The sequence below is a fragment of the Camellia sinensis genome, chromosome 7 (assembly GCF_055761805.1).
Source record: "Camellia sinensis isolate YWXY chromosome 7, ASM5576180v1, whole genome shotgun sequence".
NCBI lineage: Eukaryota > Viridiplantae > Streptophyta > Magnoliopsida > Ericales > Theaceae > Camellia > Camellia sinensis.
In genome coordinates, this window is record NC_138967.1 from 127,788,398 (window position 1) to 127,798,550 (window position 10,153).

The window sequence follows — 10,153 nt, forward strand, 5'->3', positions numbered from 1 at the left end:
AATAAAGAAGAGATTCAAACACCAATTTCAAACTCTAATGTTTGCTAAATCTACTTTATTAATCATTATTACATTCATCCTTGTCCTATAATTTGTAAAACAAAATTGAACCTTAAGCAAGATTGGATTGTAACCGAATACATCAGGATTCAGAAAATGAGCATAATCAGTAATCCTTAATCACCAGAAACTGAGCTACATTAGTGACTTATCCAAATTTTAAATTTATGCAAAACCATAATCATGATGCACTCATTGGTAGGAGTTTGGACCTACTGAAATGTAGGATTATGATATCTTTGTTCCTTGTTCAAAGCCACCATAAAATAATATAAATCATATAGTATATACATTTGAGCTTAAAATTCAAAGAAATGGCTAGCCATGAATCTGACTTTGCCAATTATTACATGCAAGTCATTGGAATTTAACAGAGATAAATGCATTTTCGCATCTTCATAATTGAAACAGCTAGGGAAAGAGTGGCTTCTGCTTAAAAGTCTTGACTATATTCCACTTGCATATATAATCACTAAAACTTTAAACTTTAAAAAAAAAAAAAAAAACAATGCCCAATTAGTATCACTAGAATTATATACTAAATTTACTTTCATGATCAAGACATAAAGGCCCTGTTTGGTAGAGCTGTGGGAAAGTGCTTATAGCTTATGCCTAAACAGCTTATAGCTTATAACTATGAACATAAGCTGATTTCTGACTTATAAATTAAGCATCTGCTGCCCCACTCAAAGAATAAGCTGATTTCTGACTTCAAAAAAGCTATAAGCTATAAGTTATAAGCTAAACCAAACACATCAAAATAGCTTAAATTAAGCTGAAAGCTGAAATAAGCAGCTTTTAAGCTGCACCAAACAGGGACAAAGAAATCATTACAAAAGTTAAAAAAACATTAAATAAAATCTCAAGTTATCATTTCAAGTAAAAGCTAATTCTCTCTTTCATTTTTTATAAAATCCAAACATAACATCTTCTTTACCAATTCTATTTTGTGAAATTTGTGAATTATTATTATTATTATTATTATTATTATTATTATTGTTATTATTATTATTATTATTATTTTTGAGTCAAATGCTATGCTTCATACTATGCCAAAACAATACGACTAAAATGAGAGAGTGAAATCCACCTCTTGAAATGCAATCCAATAAATTATACAAAATTTTCCCGAGAACCAAACAAAGAAATGAAAAGAAAAAGAAAAAAAAGAAAATACCATTCTAGTAAAAACTCCATAGACTAGGCAAGTAGAATTGAACCAAGGCTTCCCTCTCACAAGAATAGCATAGAGATTTGGAATGGCAAGTGGCCACTGGAAGAGAAGCTCGAGCCACATAAGGCCAACAAAGAAAGAAGGCTTTTCAATGAGCAAGTAATCACCGTACTTGCTTGTGAACCAAAGATTGAGGTCAACGAGGAAGTTTAGGAAGAACTTAGAAGGAAAGCTGTAACGTCCTCAAAATAATACATAAAACCCATCATTCTTGACATGCTACAGTATAAAAGAAATAAACATCTTTCTATATATTAGAGTAGTTCTTACAAAAGTATTACATGTTGACATCAAAAGTAAACGCCCTATGAGCTTACAACTTTCCAAGCCAACACTTGGTCACAAGAAATGAGTACTAACTCATATACATATTAAGCCCTTGGCTTGAATTTACATGTAATACATCAAAAGAAAGTAAAGCAGCAAAAGTCTGTTTGCCTCTAACCTCCCAAGCTATGTCCTTGGAGGTGGCATGCTACCTGTACCTGAAAATGATGTCCCATAAAGGGTGAGCCACAGCCCAGTAGAAACATAATAAACCAGCTATAAACAATGACTAAAAGATTAGCAATTGATAGATGGTCAACACTTATACATCCATTCGTATCACATTACAGTTCCATGTTACAATTCATTTCATTTACTTATCAATCCATTCATATACGTGGCTCAGAACCTGGCCAGATAACTCGACAGAGATCACATCTCTAATTAACGATATTTTCAATTCGGGTGAGAGATCAACCCACAATAATAATCTTTTCATACTTCATAATAGATACACATTTTGGTACTATAACAACCTCAAACAAAAATCACTTCCACACTTTACACATGATACACATTTTAGTGCTGTATCAAAACATGTAAAAACACTTCCATAATCCACAATTGATACACATTGTAGTGCTGTATCAACGTCACACAAACATCTGGTTTAGAGGTCCATCCCCCATCTTCCCTAAACCGTGGAGTACATCCCATATCTCCTCCCACACACACAATGTATATATACACAGATCATATACATAATCAATCAATACATAAGGTTAATGTATTAATCCAAATGTCATTTTCGATGACACATCCAATTGATTAGTTTTAGTTTGCCTAATCATCATGCATTGTCTACAACAATCAAGACTATCCTCCACCGATAGCCCAAAAAAGTTATTTCTAAACAGAAAATAAATGCACCACATGGATATATTATCAACATTTTGCCTAGGTGAGCGATTTAATGAATCCGACTACACCCTTTAATTTCATATCTTTCCAATTTGAATATTCTCAATTCAACTCCTCATTTCTCAAAATTAATTATACAAATTAATTTATCCAACTAATTAGGGCATTTTCCATAATTAACATAACAACCCTAAGGTTCCATTTTTCTCAATAGTTCAACATAAATTCTCATTTCTCTATGTCAAACATGCATATAGGTTTATATATAAAACCCCCATCTTTTGTAAAATTACACAATGGCCCAAACTTTTCCCAAAATTACACAACAACTCCCAACATATCAAAATGCTAAAATTAAAAGACAAAGCTCATAAGAAGGAGTAGGGTATCCCTACCTCGAAGTCTGAGCTCAAACGGAGATGAAGACCAAAAACCAACGTGCTCCAAATCCCAAGTTTTTCAGATTAAATCAAAGCCTAAGACACCCTCTATCTTTTTAACAAAGGACTAAGGATAGAAACTCACTCTAGATAGATCAAACTTGAGAGAGAAGACAAGTATAGAGAGAGAGAGGGTCGGATCTAGGGTTTGCCAAAAGAAAGGAGATGAAAAAGTGATGTTTTCCCCCGTGCTGTATGCTGATATAACACAGGCTCGCACGAGCGAAGACTTGGTTGCTCGAGCGACCAGACACAAAGAAATCTCGCTTGAGCATAGAAAGCCTCGCTCGAGCCAACAATTTAAAGGTTCAGGTCAACAACTCAGAAGCACGCTCAAGCGCAAGAATGCTCGCTCGAGCGAAGGAACCCAAAACATACACATCGCTCGCTCAAGCGAAGGAAATCTCGCTCGAGCCAAGAAACACAGCTTTCAGGTCAAAAAGAGACGCAGACGCACGCTCGAGCGCAATACTTCTCACTCGAGCCACCAGACACAAAACTCAACTCTCGCTCGAGCGAAGGAACCCTGGCTCGAGCGAAGGATCCAAAACACAGAGCTCGCTCGAGCGACAAAAGTCTCGCTCGAGCGAAGAACCAAAATTCTAGGCAGCAACCATTTGCTCCCAATCACTCCCAACCTGTAACAAACCTGCCCAACACATCCTATAACTCAGATACAAAGTATGAAAAGACGTAAACAAGATATAAACAACTGCTAACATCCACGCAACTAAGTCCGGATCACTGTACAACAAGGGGTAAAACCCGGAATCACTATAACCTCCCCCCCCTTAAAAAATTTCGTCCCCGAAATTAAGTGCAAGTTTTTAAAAGAATAAGTTTTTCTCCACTTTAAACAATGTTACTTTCAACATTCAATAACTCGACCGATCCCGGTCATTCCATCTCTTGTCAAGAGGCATTACATAACATATATTTCAACCTGCATTATCAACATGCATTCCCATTTCCATAGCACATTCAATTTTCATGATATAATTCCATTTCTATAACACATTTAACATATGCAATGTTATATGAAACTTCCAATTCAAGGCAAGTTCCAAAATACTTCCATTAAACCAAAACATACACGATGTTTTACAACCTAAGATATATTCAATACTCTTAAGGTTCAATAATATAACAAATTATACAACATATGCTCAAATATCCACAAATAGGTCTGGATATTTCTCTCGGACCTCCACCTCACGTTCCCAGTTGGCTTCCTTTACTCCGTGATGTTTCCACAAAACTTTTATCAAAGGGATGGTCTTGCCTCGCAAAACTTGATCCCGCCTATCCAAGACCCGAACCGGTTTCTCCTCATACGAAGCATCCTCGTCAACCTCTAACTCGGTCCAATCTAATACATGCGATGGGTCCGGCTCATACTTCCGAAGCATAGTCACATGAAACACGTCATGGACTCCGGATAACTGCGGCGGCAAAGCTAAACAATAGGCAGCCTCGCCAATCCTCTCAAGGATCTCAAAAGGGCCAATAAACCGAGAGGACAACTTCCCACTTTTCCCAAACCTCATCAATCCCCGCCTAGGTGATATCTTTAGAAAGGCATGATCACCCACCTCAAATACCAAAGGTCTCCTCCTATGGTCGGCATAAGATTTCTGACGACTCTGGGCTGTAACAAGCCTCCTATGGATAAACTCAACTTTCTCCATCGTTTCCCTTACCAACTTCGGACCCAACAAAGGTGCATCACCCACCTCGGCCCAACAAACTGGAGACCTACACGGTCGGTCATACGAGGCCTCAAACGGTGCCATACCAATACTAGACTGAAAGCTGTTGTTGTAGGCAAACTCTACCAAGGACAAGTGCCTCTCCCACGACCCACTAAAGTCAAGAACACAACCCCGAAGCATATCCTCATGGATCTGAATAGTACGCTCGGACTACCTGTCAGTTTGAGGATGATAAGCTATGCTAAAGGTCAACTTAGTGCCCAAAGCACTCTGCAAACTCTGCCACAACCTGGCAGTAAAACGAGGATCTTTATCTGAGATGATCGTCACTGGGACCCTGTGCAACCTCACTATGTCCCCAATATATAAATCGGCAAGATGATCTACCGAATCTCTCACGTGCATAGGGATAAAGTACGCCGACTTTGTCAACGGGTCTACAACCACCCAAATAACGTCACTACCCCACTGAGTCCTCGGAAGACCTACAACGAAGTCCATAGTGACATGCTCTTACTTCCACTCGGCAATAGGCAAGGGTTGTAACAAACTCGCTGGCGTCTGATGCTCGGCCTTCACTTGCTGACAAGTAAGGCACTTGGACACGAAAACTGCCACATCTCTCTTCATGCCCCTCCACCAAAACTGGTGACCCAAATCCCGATACATCTTAGTGCCTCCCGGATGCACCGCAAGACGTGAATGGTGAAACTCTCGGAGTACCTCCTTTCGGAAAGACTTCGGCACAAACAGACGGTCTCGATATCTCACACTCAGGTCGGGATACACCGTCAAACCCTTCTCAACCTTCCCACTGGAGATCTTCTCATGGAGGGAATCTACCTCAAGGTCACCTCTCTGTGCCTCTGACACTCGAGTCACAAGTGTAGGCTGCGCAACAGCAGAAAACAAGGCTGCGGCCTCAACGGATTCGCCCAGAAGCAAATCAAACTTGCCAAGCGCACCTAACATCTCCCACTCCCGGATGGCTATACAAGCTACATCACTAATGGGTTTCCTGCTAAGGGCGTCGGCCACAACATTGGCCTTCCCGGGATGATAATGCAACTCGAAGTCGTAATCCTCAACAAACTCCATCCACCTCCTCTGCCTCAAGTTCAAGTCTTTCTGTGTAAACAAATATTTCAGACTTTTATGATCTGAGAACACCTCGAATCTCTCACCATAAAGGTAGTGCCTCCAGATTTTCAAGGCAAAGATCACTACTGCTAACTCTAGGTCATGGGTAGGGTAATTCTTCTCGTGTATTTTCAGCTGATGTGAGCCATAGGCCACCACTTTCCCCTCTTGCATCAACACACAACCCAAACCCTCTCGTGAGGCATCACAATAGACTGCATAACCCAACCCTCTCTCCGGAATAATCAAGACCGGAGCGGTGGTCAATCTAACTTTCAACTCCTAGAACGACTTTTCACAAGTCTCACTCCATACAAACTTGACTACCTTCCGAGTCAATCTAGTCAACGGCGAAGCTAATCTGGAGAAATCCTTCACAAACCGACGGTAATACCCAGCTAATCCCAGAAAACTGCGGATCTCAAACACACTCTTAGGCTGTGCCCAATCTTGCACTGCTTCCGTCTTGGATGTATCAACAGACACCCCTTCCCCAGAGACCACATGGCCTAAGAACTTGACCTCTCCTAGTCAGAACTCACACTTCCCAAACTTGGCATACAGCCTATGGGTTCTAAGTAACTCGAGCACCACTCTTAAGTGCTCCTCGTGCTCCTCCTCTGAAGGTGAATAGATGAGAATGTCGTCCACAAAAATGACCACAAAGCGATCTAAGAATTCTCAGAATATCTGGTTCATCAAATCCATAAAGACTGCCGGTGCATTGGTGAGCCCAAATGGCATCACCAGAAACTCATAATGGCCATACCGCGTACGGAATGCTGTCTTCGGAATATCCTCCTCCTTGACCCTCAACTGGTGGTAACCCGATCTCAAGTCTATCTTGGAGAAACAACGCGACCCCTTCAATTGGTCAAACAGATCATCTATATGGGGCATACGGTACTTATTTTTGATCGTAGCCCGATTCAACTTCCGGTAGTCGATACAAAGTCTCAAGGCACCATCTTTCTTTTTAGCAAAGAGGGCCGGTGCTCCCCACGACGAAATACTTGGGTGAATAAAGCCCTTATCCAACAATTCCTGGAGCTGAACCTTCAACTCAACTAACTCGGCTGGGGCAAAACGATAAGGTGCCATAGAAATCGGTGCCGTGCCGGGCACTAGATCAATAGAGAACTCAATCTCTCGATGAGGTGAAAAACTAACAAGATCCTCGGGAAAGACATCTGAGTACTCACAAACTACTCTCGGCAACACAGTCTGGGTCTCACCACACTCACCACTCAAAAAGCTAGCAAGTAGACCACTAAGCTCACTCCGCCCTCGCGGATCATACACCGGTGGCAACACACTACCAACCCGATCCCCCAGAAAATGGAAACAATCTCCACTCAAGGTACAAACTGTGACCCTCTGGCGGTAGCAATCAATAACAGCCTAGTATAACAATAGCCAGTTCATACCCAAAATAACATCAAATCCCGACATAGGCATCACTACAAAAGGAAACAGAAGCCGGCAATCGGCGACCTCTATATCACAACCTCTACATCCGTGTTTCAAAATCAACTCACCTCCAATAGGTGACACTACACAAATAGGAGATGCTAACTGTGCTAACTCCAATCCCAAAACAGATGCAAATGCAGCAGATACAAAAGAATGAGATGCACCCGTATTGATCAATACACTAGCAACTGAGTTGCAAAATAAGAAGGTACCTCTCACAACTGATGGAGCAGGTACAAGATCCTGCGCGGTAACAGCATACACGCGCCCTGTAGGCCCCTGATCCACCTGCTCACCCCTCGGAGCATACGACTGCTGCACAGACTGGGATGACGAAGCTCCCGGATTGGCCTTCAAGGCCTGCACAGACTGAGCTGGCTGAAAAACCTGCGTCTGCCTAGAACCAGACGCTCCTGAAATGGCACTTAATTGTGGAAAAAACCTCTTCAGGTGCCCCGGCTGACCACACTAATAACAAGACAAAGGTTGGCCCCTGCCCTGACTCTGGCTCTACGGTCTAGTTGAAGATGAAGCAGCTCTCTGACTTCCTTCCTTCTGTGGGCAAACCGAAGACTTGTGGCCCAGCTGACCACACTTGTAACAGGTGAAATCTCCCTGACTGCCTCTCCTCGAGCCTGCACTCGGCACTGGAAAGGTCGATCTAGCAACACCACCCTGAGACTGTTGAGGGTTAGCACCCCTCTGTCTCCTATCATCACCCTAACCATCCTGGCTCCTCTTGGAGCCTCTCTATCCCTCCTCTTTCTGCATCATGATCTCCATATGGGCTGTAGCATCAACCAAGCGCCCATAGTCTCGGATCATAGAACCCCCAACTCTCATCTTGAGGCCACGCCTCAGCTTCCGCTCAAACTGAATGCAACGGCATTCCTCGGACGCCACAAGCTCAGGTGCAAACCTGGACAAGCTAGTAAAAGTAGCCTCAAACTCGGCCACAGACAAACTCAACTGATTGAGCTGGAAAAACTGGTCTCTCAGCTTCTCTCTAACAGCTGGAGATAAGTACCTCTCCTGGAAAGCATCCACAAACGCCTCCCACGTGCCACCAATACGGCCCCTGATGAACTTCCACCACTGACCCGCATCCCCCTTAAGTTGGAAAGATGCCAAGGTCACTTTCAAAGCTCCATCCTCGATGCCAAGCATCTCGAACGTCTTACTCATCTGCTCCAACCACTCATCAGCCTTCAGTGGCTCTTTTGGATCCCCAATAAACTCATCCGGATTAGACCAGAAGAACTCCCTCTTCAAGAAGGAAGGCCCTGCCTCAACAACTTGGGCCTGAACCTAGGCTTGCATTGGAGCCTGAACTAGATTCTCAGCTCAGAGAATACCCATAGACTCCTTCAAAGCATCTGCTATACCACCGGCCAAGGCACCCAAGGCCTGCTGACCCAATGGCTCGGCCACATTGGCCTGGCCAACTCCCTCCTGCTGCACCGGGATATCATCCGGTAAAGGCATCTCGTGCCTACCACGCCTACCCCGTCTACCTCCACGTCCTCGTCCTCGTCCTGACATCCTAATAAAGGTAACGAAGAACACTAGCACATTCATAAATGTGCCAAAACTAAACACTCACGTCCTAATGCATGGACAACTGTAATTCACTCCACGTAAGCACATAAACACATAAGCACTTATGAATTTCATTTTCGGATAATGATAGTCCCGAGGCGTTGCTAGAGTTCCGGTTAGAAATAGCATTGATCAAGTGCTTTTCCAACAAGACTCCTACAAATCCAAGGATCCAATCAACATCCTAGAAACTAAATCCCATACCCATGTAGTCACATAAACATGTTATCAAATAAACACATAATGCCACACATAAGTCTCTAACAAGCGAGACAAACCCATTGTGATACTAATCACTTCCCATGTACCCAAAGTATTCAAACCCGGTACGCTCTGATACCAACTTGTAACGCCCTCAAAATAATACATATAACCCATCATTCTTGACATGCTACAGTATAAAAGAAATAAACATCTTTCTATATATTAGAGTTGTTCTTACAAAAGTATTACATGTTGACATCAAAAGTAAACGCCCTATGGGCTTATAACTTTCCAAGCCAACACTTGGTCACAAGAAATGAGTACTAACTAATATACATATTAAGCCCTTGGCTTGAATTTACATGTAATACATCAAAAGAAAGTAAAACAGCAAAAGTCTGTCTGCCTCTAGCCTCCCAAGCTATGTCCTTGGAGGTGGCATGCTACCTGTACCTGAAAATGATGTCCCATAAAGGGTGAGCCACAGCCCAGTAGAAACATACTAAACCAGCTATAAACAATGACTAAAAGATTAGCAGTTGATAGATGGTCAACACTTATACATCCATTCGTATCACATTACAATTCCATGTTACAATTCATTTCCTTTACTTATCAATCCATTCATATACGTGGCTCAGAACCTGCCCAGATAACTCGACAGAGATCACATCTCTAATTAACGATATTTTCAATTCAGGTGAGAGATCAACCCACAATAATAATCTTTTCATACTTCATAATAGATACACATTTTGGTACTATAACAACCTCAAACAAAAATCACTTCCACACTTTACACATGATACACATTTTAGTGCTGTATCAAAACATGTAAAAACACTTCCATAATCCACAATTGATACACATTGTAGTGCTGTATCAACGTCACACAAACATCTGGTTTAGAGGTCCATCCCCCATCTTCCCTAAACCGTGGAGTACATCCCATATCTCCTCCCACACACACAATGTATATATACACAGATCATATACATAATCAATCAATACATAAGGTTAATGTATTAATCCAAATGTCATTTTCGATGACACATCCAATTGATTAGTTTTAGTTTGCCTAATCATCATGCATTGTCTACAAC